Below are 11,560 nucleotides of genomic sequence, written 5' to 3' on the forward strand. Positions count from 1 at the left end.
CACAGGATAGGTGCGACTAGGCCCACTGATCCCAGCCAGCTCAGACAGGAAGTCCAGGGTGGGGGAAATCCACACACCACAGAGGCCTCAATGTAAAAAGCCAGTGATACAGCCCCTATACCCCAGCACAAGAAGCTCAAAACAGGGACCCTGGGGCCCCCAGAGCAGACCTCTACTTAAAAATAATAAGAATGAATGAATGAATGAATGAATGAATAAGCTGCAGTATGACTAAGAAGCAAAAAAGAGCTCTCACCATTGAGAGCTTCTGTATCAAAAGGGAAGAGGCAAACACAAACTCAGATGAGGACAATACTCTCAAATTGCCTACATGTGAAGCCTCAAGAGGGAAGTTGAATTGGTCTCAAGAACAAAAAGCCTTCCTAGAAGAGCTCAAAAAAGATTTTAAAAATCAATTGAGAGGGGCAGCTAGATGGCGCAGTGGATAAAGCACAGGCCCTGGATTCAGGAGTACCCGAGTTCAAATCCGGCTTCAGACACTTGACACTACCTACCTGTGTGACCCTGGGCAAGTCACTTAACCCCAATTGCCTCACAAAAAAAAAAATCAATTGAGAGAGGTAGAAGAAAAAATGGGAAGAGAGCTCAAAAAGGATTTCCAAAGTCAATTGAGAGAGGTAGGAGAAAAAATGGGGAGAGAAATGAAAGCAAAACAAAAAAATTATGAAAAAAGAATCAGCAGCTTGGAAAAAGAAGCACAAAGATTGACTGAAGAAAACAATTCCTTAAAAAATTCATCTGGCCAAATGGAAAAAAAAGTGCATAATCTCATTGAAGAAAACAATGCCTTAACAATTAAAATTGGACAGCTGGAAGATAAGGAATCCATGAGACACCAGGAATCAGTCAAGCAGAATCAAAAGAATGAAAAAAAAGAAGAAAATGTGAAATACCTCATTGGAAAGACAACTGATCTGGAAAACAGATCCAGGAGAGACAATTTGAGAATCACTGGACTGCCTGAAAGCCATGATCAGAAAGAGTCTAGACACCATATTCCAGGAAATTATTAAGGAGAACTGCCCTGATATTATAGAATCAGAGGATAAAATCGTCATTGAAAGAATCCACTGATCACCTCCTGAAAGAGACCCAAAAGGAAAACTCCAAGGAATATTGTAGCCAAATTCCAGAATTATTAGGTGTAGGAGAAAATACTCCAAGTATCCAGAAAGAAGCAATTTAAATATCATGGAGCCACAGTCAGGATTGCTCAGGACCTGGCAGCTTCAACATTAAAGGACCACAAGGCTTGGAATATGATATTCTGGAAGGCAAAGGAGCTTGGATTACAGCCAAGAATCTATTACCCAGCAAAACCGATCATTCTCTTTCAGGGGAAAAGACGGACATTCAATGACTTTGGGGACTTTCAAGGTTTCCTGATGAAAAGACCAGTATTGAATAGAAAATTTGATATTAATATACAAGACTCAAGAGAAGTTTAAAAAGGTAAACAGAGGGGGAAAAAAAGTTACTCAATTAGGTTAAACTGTTTACATCCCTACATGGGAAGATAATACTTTTAACTCTTGATAACTGTAAATGTATTTGGGCAGACAGAAGGACTATACACAGAAGGTATAAATATAAATTGTCTTTGATGTGATGATACAAAGAAAATTAAGGGGTTAAAAAAGGAGTCTATGGGGAGAAGAGGAAAGGGGAGGTGCAATGGGGTGAATTACATCATATGAAGAGGTGAAAAAAAGCTATTACAATAGAGAGAAAGAAGGGAGGGGTGAACATTGTTTCAACCCTACTCTCATCAGATTTGATTCAAAGAGGGAATAACATATATGTTCATTTGGATAAAGAAACTTAGCTCATTCTTTAGGGAAGTAAAAGAGGAAGGGAAAGGGGGGACTGATAGAAGGAAGGGCAAAAGCAAGAGAGAAAAGGGTAAAGAAAAGGGAGGGGGGTGATAAAAAGGGAGGGCAGATTGGGGGAGGCAGGGGTAAGAAGCAAAACGTTGGTGAGGAGGAATAGGGTGAAAGAAGGGGGAGAAAGTACAAAGGGGATAAATAGAACGGAGGGGAATAGACAATAATAATAACTGTGAATGTGAATGGGATGAACTCTGCTATAAAACGGAAGTGAATTGCAGAGTGAATTAAAAACCAGAATCCTACAATATTCTGTTTACAAGAAACACATTTGAAGCAGAGAGATACACACAGAGTACAGGTAAAAAGCTGGAGCAGAATATATTATGCTTCAGCTAAAGTTAAAAAAGCAGGGGTAGCAATCGTAGCAATCCTTATCTCAGACAAAGCACAGGCAAAAATAGATCTCATTAAAAGAGGTAAGGAAAGAAACTACATCTTGCTAAAAGGTACTATAGATAATGAAGTAATATCAATATTAAATATGTATGCACCAAGTGGTATAGCATCCAAATTCTTAGAGGAGAAGTTAAATGAGTTACAAGAGGAATTAGACAGTAATACTATACTAGTGGGGGATCTGAATCTCCCCCTCTCAGAATTAGATAAATCTAGCCGAAAAATAAATAAGAAAGAAGTGAAAGAGGTGAATAGAATACTAGAAAAGTTAGACATGATAGATGTCTGGAGAAAATTGAATGGGGATAGAAAGGAATATACCTTTTTCTCAGCATTACATGGCACATTTTCAAAAATTGACCATGTATTAAGGGACAAAAACATCCTAGTCAAATGTAGAAAGGCAGAAATAGTAAATGCATCCTTCTCAGATCATGATGCAATAAAAATTACATGTAAGAAAGAGTCAGGGAAAAGTAGAATGAAAATCAATTGGAAACTAAATAATTTCATTATAAAGAATGAGAGTACTATGTAATTGTAGCTTACTATAAAAAAATGATGAGCAGGATACTATTCAGAAAGACCTGGAGGAACTTGCATGAGCTGATACAAAGTGACATCTACTGTATACAAAAGAACAGTATTATTGTGAGATAATCTGCTGTAGATGACTCAGTTATTTTCAGCAATGCAATGATTCAAGAAAACTCTGAAGGTCTTATGAAGAATTCAATCCGTCTACAAAGAGAGAACTGATGGTATTTGAATACAGATTGAAACAATTCTTTTTGTTAGTTACTTCATAGGAAAGAAAAATAAAATATATGATGAACAGGATGCTATCAGAAAAACCTGGAAAGACCTACATGAACTGAAACAGAGTGAAACACTGTATACAAAATAACAGCAATAGTGGAAGATGATCTGCTGTGAAGGACTTGGTTATTTTCAGCAATGCAATGATCCAATATAACTCTAAAGGACTTATGAAAATTGCAATCCATCTACAGAGAAAGAACTGATGGTATCTGAAAACAGACTGAAGTATATTTTTTTGATAGCTCCTTAATCTGAAGTTTTGTTTTTGTCTGTTTTCTTTCACAACCTGGCTAATGTGGAGATGTTTTGTATGACTACTCATATATAACCTATACTGAATTGCTTGAGGTTTTTTTGGCGGGGGGGGGGGGGGGGGGGGGGGGGAGAAGTTAGAAGACAAAATTTTTAAAAATTGATGTCAAAATTTGTTTTTCTACGTAATTTGGAAAATATATTCTAAATCAAAATAATAATAAAGTGTGTACTGTATACAAAAAAGAAATATCTATCACAAATGAGGCCCACCTTATAACACCAGTTAGCTTGCAGATAGATAGTTTATGGTGGTGACTGCTCTTTCCTCTCCTAGCCCCTTTTTCTCTGGCAATTTAATCAGCCATATCCTCTTACAACAATTCACTACTGCTGCTGTTGTTTTTTCAGTTGCTTCTGATTCTTCATAATTGCATTTGGTGTTTTCTTGGCAAAGATACTGGAGTGCTTTGCCATTTCCTTCTCCAGTTCATTTTACATTTGAAAAAACTGAGGCGGGGCAGCTAGATGGCACAGTGGATAGAGCACTGGCCCTGAATTCAGGAGTACCTGAGTTCAAATCCAGCCTCAGACACTTAATACTTACTAGCTGTGTGGCCCTGGGCAAGTCACTTAACCCCAATTGCCTCACTAAAAAAAAACCAAAACTGAGGCAAACTGGGGTTAAGTCACTTGTTCAGGGTCACACGGCTAGTAACTGTCTCTGGCCAGATTTTAACTCAGGAAGATGAGTCTTCCTGATTCCAAACCCAGAACTCTATCTTCTGCACCATCTAGCTGCCCGTACCATTTTTTTTTTAGCTTGGGACAATATAATTGCCCATTGGGTATATCTCTTTGGTCCTTTCCTCTGCTGCTTTATGGAGAAAAGTTAAGGGTACAATCAATTCCTCAGTCTCTAAATAGGAAAATTCTTAACATTTAAGCAAAGATGTGACTCTCAGACTTCATCTAAATTTGTTTATCTCCAGCTAACCCCTGGCATCTTTATGATTGAAGCAAAATTCTGGTAAAGAACTGAGCAAAATACTTTCCTGTGCCTATTAATAGACAGGCACTAGGAGGGAAAGATGGAAAAAGAGAAGACTTTTTTGTTAAAGAACATCTCAGTCTTTGAATATCAAGATCAAATTAAATTACTGAATGATGCTATGATAAAAGACATGAAGGTGGCCTGGTGAATTTTGGACCCAATAACTCAAACTTTAAAAAATTTTTTTCAATAAATGGAAAAGTTATCAGAGCACACAATTTTACACACACTTTGGTTAACTATGGTTTTACTCCCTGTATTTGTTGATGTTTCAGTTCAATAGCCCCAAAAGAAATTTTAACAAGGCATTAAAATGAAAAGAAAAAAATTATAAAGATTTTTAACTGAGCCAGAATAATGTAATAGAAAGGAATCAAAATTATTAAAGGCTTTCCTTGTATTAACAAGAAATCTTTTTAAATAGAAAGCTTTCTGCTAAGGATGAGAACTCACATATTATATAGTACTTTCAGATTTTCAGAGACCTTTCCACACAACTGTCCTTCAAGGGGGCGAGTACAAGTGACCATACAAAGAGCAGGGGAAAACAGCATGTAAATTCATGAACTTGAAATGACACTTCTCATTACCTCATTGAAGAGTGAACACAAAATTTATGTTATATTCATCTCTCTGGGGGATGGAATCAATCATATCACTCATTTTCACCTAGAGGTGAAGTTTTCATTCTCAGCACAGCAACACAGAAATGACCCGACTTGAAGAGAGAGAGTTCCAACTGGAGAGTGTCATGATTAACAGAGTTAATAAACAAAAGCTGCCACACCAACTTAGCTGAAAAAATAGTGATCTTTACACCCACACAGCTTACTACCAGATTTGGAATTGGAGGACTTGGACCTGAATTCTATTCCGTTTCTTACTACTCATGTCATCTTGGAGAAGTTATTTGACTTCTTTAAGGTTCTATTTCCTTATCTGTAAAATAAAGGGGTTGGAGTTTATGATCAAAGAATCGTCGATTTAGAGCTAGGGCTAATCTAGTCCAACCCTTCCATTTTATAAATGAGGAAACTGAGGTCCAAAGAGATGAAGCGACTTGTCCAGAATCACACAAGTAGTAAGTGGTTGAAGCAGGATTTGAACTATGGTCCTCTGACACCAAATCCAGCATGCTTTCCACTGGAACATACTGCCCTGTGCATGTGTATTCTCCTAGATAGCACCACCATACAGGAATAAAGTTGATGTTTCTTCCTCTCCAGATTGCCCTCCAGACTTCCTCCATCACACTCCAGCTCTTCTGAAGCCTTACTCAGTGTCTGGAATTCATACATAAAAGTATCACCCACTCTTAAGAGTACCACACTCTCCCTTTGATTGTTTCCTCCCAGAACTTCCATTTAAGGAGGGCACCTAACTCAGTGATGTCTCATGCCTCCAAGTTGCACTCTAGACTTTCTCTACCATGCTCCTGTGCCTGGGACCATTGTTCCGTACACACCTTTTATGTGTTGTCTTTCTCCAAATGTTAGTTCCTTGAGGGCAGGAACCATCTTTCCTTCTACTTGTATTTTATTCCAAGCATCTAAGCATGGTGCCTGGCACATAGTTATCAGGGAATAAATGCCTGGTGACTGGCTTCTCAAAACTATGAATCCCCAAAGTATCACAAGATGACTGCTTATTAGATATTAAGGCAAGCTTTGTTGGTGAGTGGTTTGAAGTGTTTGGGATGTACCCTGGGGCATATGGTACACAAAATATACCAGAGATGACACGATATTAGCAGCATGTAAGTAACTTGCTAGTCAATGAAATCACAAATGCCCTTTGCTTCCTTGTTCAAGGACAGGATGCGAGAGCAACAGGATAAATGTAGGCAAGATACCAAGAACTTCTTAATAGTAAGTGTCCTAAGATGGCAGAATAAGATGCCAAGGGAGAATTTCTGCCTGTGAAACTTCTGAAATTGGAAGAAACTTCATGAGTCCAGACTGAGAACTAAAGAACTGTACTAAGTAACCTTATCCTGCCTGTGCTTCTGAGGAATGAAGGTTGTGATTGTAATTCTTACATGTGGACTTCATTAAGTTTTAAAGTAAGATGTCAGAATAGGAATCTGACAAACTCTTGACAATCTGGAATGGTGTACAGAAGCTAATAATATAAAAGTTAATAGGGATAAATACAAAGCTCTGCACTGGGGATTTAAGAAATCAACTGGGGGCAGCTAGGTGGCGCAGTAGATAGAGCACCGGCCCTGGATTCAGGAGGACCTGAGTTCAAATCCAGACTCTGACACTTGACACTTGCTAACTGTGTGACTCTGGGCAAGTCACTTAACCCTCATTGCCCTGCCAAAAAAAAAAAAAAGAAAGAAAGAACTCAATCACACAAATACACACATGAGATTCATGAAATGTAGTTAGATAACATTCCCTGCTTAAAAAAAAAAAAGGTTAGTGGACTTTAGTAGACAGTAAGTTGTGATGCAGTACAGAAAGAGGTATATAGAAGGCAAAAGAAAGAACTAGTGTCAGAATTGACAGTGGGATCTAGAATATTCTAATGCTGGGTGTCATATTTTAGGACTGATGACAAGCTAGAATGTATAGAGAGGAGAGCCACCAGCATGGTGAGTGGAGTAGAAACCATGACATATAAGGATCATTTTCAAGAGTGGTAGGGTTTAACTTGAAGTTGAGATTTAGGTGATAGAGAGACATGACTCCTGTCTTCAAAAATTCATAGGGTTGACTTGTAAAAACAACAAAAAAAAGTTAGGCATCTTCTGCTTTTTTGTAATGTGTGTATAGAGGGTTCAGAATCAATAATAGAAGATATAGGAAGGCACATTTTGACACAACAGCAAAAATCTATCAAAAATGGAAGAGGGAAGGGGGCAGCTAGGTGGTGCAGTGGATAAAGCACCAGCCCTGGATTCAGGAGGACCTGAGTTCAAATCCGGACTCTGACACTTGACACTTGCTAGCTGTGTGACTCTGGGCAAGTCACTTAAGCCCCATTGCCCCACCAAAAAAAAAAAAAACAACCTCACAAAAAATGGAAGAGGCTACACACACACCACTCATTAAAATGCCCCTTTGCAAAAAAATAAACAAGCAAAACAAATCAATACATCAGCCACATTTAAAAATGTATACCTCATTCAACACCTCTAGTCTACCTACCACCTTTCCATAGGAAGATGGGAGGCATACTTCACCATTAGTCTTGTATAGTCTTGATTGACCAATGAAATAATCAAAGTTCATAAATTTTTCAATGTTATTTTCTTTTACTTGTTTGTGATCATCATATAAATTATCTTCTTGTTTTGCTTTAAATCAGTTCACACAAATCCCACAAAATTTCTGTGAATTCTTCATATTCATCTTTCCTATTGTGTAATTTCCCATTATATTCATATACCACAATTTATTCAGCCATCTTCCAATTGACGGCATCTGCATTTTTCTTCCAATTTTTGCTACTACAAAACGGATGCTATATGTTTTGTATGTATTGGAACTTTCTCTCTTTTTTTGATATCCATGGGGTATATGTCTAATAAGGATATTACTGGGCTACATTTACAGTTTAGTGACTTTTTAGTATAACTCCTAATTGTTTTCTATAATAGTTGGATCCAATCACAGCTCCGCCAAGAGTACATTAGTAGAGTGTTTGCACATACCTCTTCAAACATTGACCATTTTTGTTTGTCAGTCTGATGGGTAAGAAGTGAAACCATAGGGTTGTTTTGATTTACATTTCTTTATTAATGATTTGGACATTTTTGTTGATGATACTTGCATTTTGTCTTTGGAAAAAATGCCTTTTGTTAGTAGTTGATCACTTATCTATTGGGGAATGGCTCTTGTTCTTATATATTTTTATCATTTATTTACATATTTTAATATCTTTATGTATCTGATAACAGAGATACTTTTAGAAAATATTTCCCTAATAAACTGTTTCCTTTCTAACTGCATTGATTTTGTGTTAAACTTTTCAATTTTATGTCATTAAAGTTGTCCATTTTATCTTTTCTATGATGAGGATTTCCTATCACTGGAAACCTTCAAGCAAAAGCTGATCTTGTTAAGGATACTGTAGATTCATGTTTTTGGTTAAACTTGTGTGTTGAACTAGTTGACCTCTAGTGCCTTCCAACTTTTGGATTCTGTTGGGTCTGGGTTTTCAGATCCTTTTCTTTCAAATAATCATGGAGTAACAAACAATATCTTATACCTGCCAAATGAAATGTAAAATAGATTATTTTGATTATATAAAATTTAAAAGCTTTTGCACAAATAAAACTAATGTAACCAAGATTACAAGGGAAGCAGAAAACTGAGAAAGAATTTTTTAAACAAATATCTCTGATAAAGGTCTCATTTCTCAAATATATAGAGATTTGAGTCAAATTTATAAAAAATACAAGTCATTCCCCAGTTGATAAATGGTCGAAGAATATGAACACACAGTCTTTAGACAAAGAAATCAAAGCTATCAATAATCATATGAAAAAATGCTCTAGATCCCTATTGATCAACGGTATTGCTGGATCAAAGGGTATGCACAGTTCTATAGCCTTTTGGACATAGTTCCAAATTGCTCTCCAGAATGACTGGATCTTTTCACAACTCCAACAGTGGATTAGTGTCCCAGCTTTCCCACATTCCCTCCAACATCCAATATTTTCCATTTTTGTTATATTTGCCACTCTGATAGGTGTGAGGTGATACCTTAAAGTTGTTTTGATTTGCATTTCTCTGATCAGGACTATGGATGAAACATACTATCAACTTCCAAAGAAAAAACTGATATTGATGAAACAGACTGAAACATGCTATTTTTCACTTTCTTTAATTTTTTTCCATTAAGTTTTCTTGTTCAAAATGACAAATATGGTAATGTTTTACATTTTTTGAAAAAACACTTTTTAAAAATAAAACACCTTGAGAGCAAAAAAAAAGTTCCTGTCCCTGCACATGAAGAGGGTTATCTGCCATTATCTTTTATTTTTTGCACATATCATGAGGGACTGGAACATGCACAGAGCATTTCTTTTTTGTTTTTGTTTTTTTGGTGAGGCAATTGGGGTTAAGTGACTTGCCCAGGGTCACACAACTAGTAAGTGTTAAGTGTCTAAGGCTGGATTTGAACTCAGGTACTCCTGTCTCCAGGGCCAGTGCTCTATCCACTGCGCCACCTAGCTGCCCCACAGAGCATTTCTAATGCTACTTACCATGTGAAAGAGACTTAGGAGCCTGCTTCTATAATAGTCATGATGATGTATAATAGAAGTGCCTTGGAAAGAATTGAGCATGAAGTATATAAAGATATTCTGTTATTTGTTCCAGTCTGTTAACCATGTGAATGGAGAAGACTTCTCAATTGACTGCAAAGTTAAAACTAGAGAGTATCTTCAAAAGGGACTAATGGGGCAGCTAGGTGGCTTAGTGGATAGAGCACTGGCCCTGGATTCAGGAGGACCTGAGTTCAAGTCCGATCTCAGACACTTGACACTTACTAGCTGTGTGACCCTGGGCAAGTCACTTAACCCTCATTGCCCTGCCAAAAAAAAAAAAAAAAAGGGACTAGCTAGCAGAACTTCAGCCATTTTTCCTTGCTTGCCCTCTCTTGATTTGACAGACAATGAGGCAATGGACATTTGTTCATTTCCATTTCAGATGAAGGAATTAGATACTCTGACCTTTTCAATTTTAAGAAGTCAGGAAAGCACGCCTCTGGGAATTCCATTCCACTGTGCCCAAATCCCAGAGTGTAGCTTTTGCAGTCAACATTGGAATGGAGGAATAAGAAATGAACTTCAGAACTCAGATCTGTGGTGGTTTGCAATGAGGATTCATCCAGCAATCATGCACATTTGTCCTTGAAACTGATGGAACCTGGGCAGCTAGGTGGCACAATGGATAAAGCACAGGCCCTGGATTCAGGAGTACCTGAGTTCAAATCCAGCCTCACACACTTGACACTTACTAGCTGTGTGACCCTGGGCAAGTCACTTAACCCTCATTGCCCTGCAAAAAAAAAAAAATGATGGAACCAATATCTTATGGGAGGGGCAGCTAGGTGGCGCAGTGGATAGAACACCTGCCCTGGAGTCAGGAGGACCTGAGTTCAAATCCAGCCTCACACACTTGACACTTACTAGCTGTGTGACCCTGGGCAAGTCACTTAACCCCAATTGCTTCACCAAAAAAAAAAAATATATATATATATATATATCTTATGGGAGCTCAACGAAGTCTGAACATACTCTCAAGAGAACAAAGTAATAGAGGAGAGTATGATCCCAAAGTATTAGGGAGAAATATTTGTTCTTTTGTTATTTCTATATCTTTAAAGTAAATATACTTTTATAAAAGTTAATTGATATTAAGTGGTTAAATGGAACTGGGGTACTGGTCACTGGCACTTAATAATAGTGTGGAAGAGAGGGACGAAGCACAACCAATGGGGGCTCAAGTCAATAGCATTAGAGAAGAGATACTCTCAACCCCCTAGAGCACCTAGTGGGTGATGTGGCTAGCTTGGTTCTGGGACAGTGAACCAGAGCACAATCACTTTATCTAGATATGGAATAGGGGAAGTCTTAGGTAGTAGAGAAAGCTGACCTTGGAGACAGGAAGACCTGGGTTTGATTTCTGCTTCTGACAAATCCCATTGTATTAAAGAAAATCACTTAACTTCTCAGGGCCGCAAGCGACTTTTTTTTCTTTTGGTGGGGGGGTGGGGAGGGAAAGGCAATGACTTGCCCAGGGTCACACAGCTAGTAAGTGTCATGTATCTGAGGTCAGATTTGAACTCAGGTCCTCCTGAATCCAGGGCCAGTTCTCTATCCACTGCGCCACCTAGCTGCCCCCTCAAGCAACTTTTTAAGAATATAGATTGCATAGTAAGCACTAATCAACCTGGATAGAGGAAGTTCTGTATGCAGAGGAAGCTTCCTACACTGATAAAAATCAAACATCCCGTCCAAAAGGAAAAAAAAAAAAGAAATAGTGAATTATTCCTCATGTATCTCCTTGTATACCAGGTTGTCTAAGGATTTTCACACAAACTTATGGGAACACCAGAACACAATCACAGCCCCCAGTATCATTCACAGATCAGAAAGCTGGACAGGGTT

Source organism: Dromiciops gliroides, chromosome 2 (assembly GCF_019393635.1).
Source record: "Dromiciops gliroides isolate mDroGli1 chromosome 2, mDroGli1.pri, whole genome shotgun sequence".
Classification (NCBI taxonomy): Eukaryota; Metazoa; Chordata; class Mammalia; order Microbiotheria; family Microbiotheriidae; genus Dromiciops; species Dromiciops gliroides.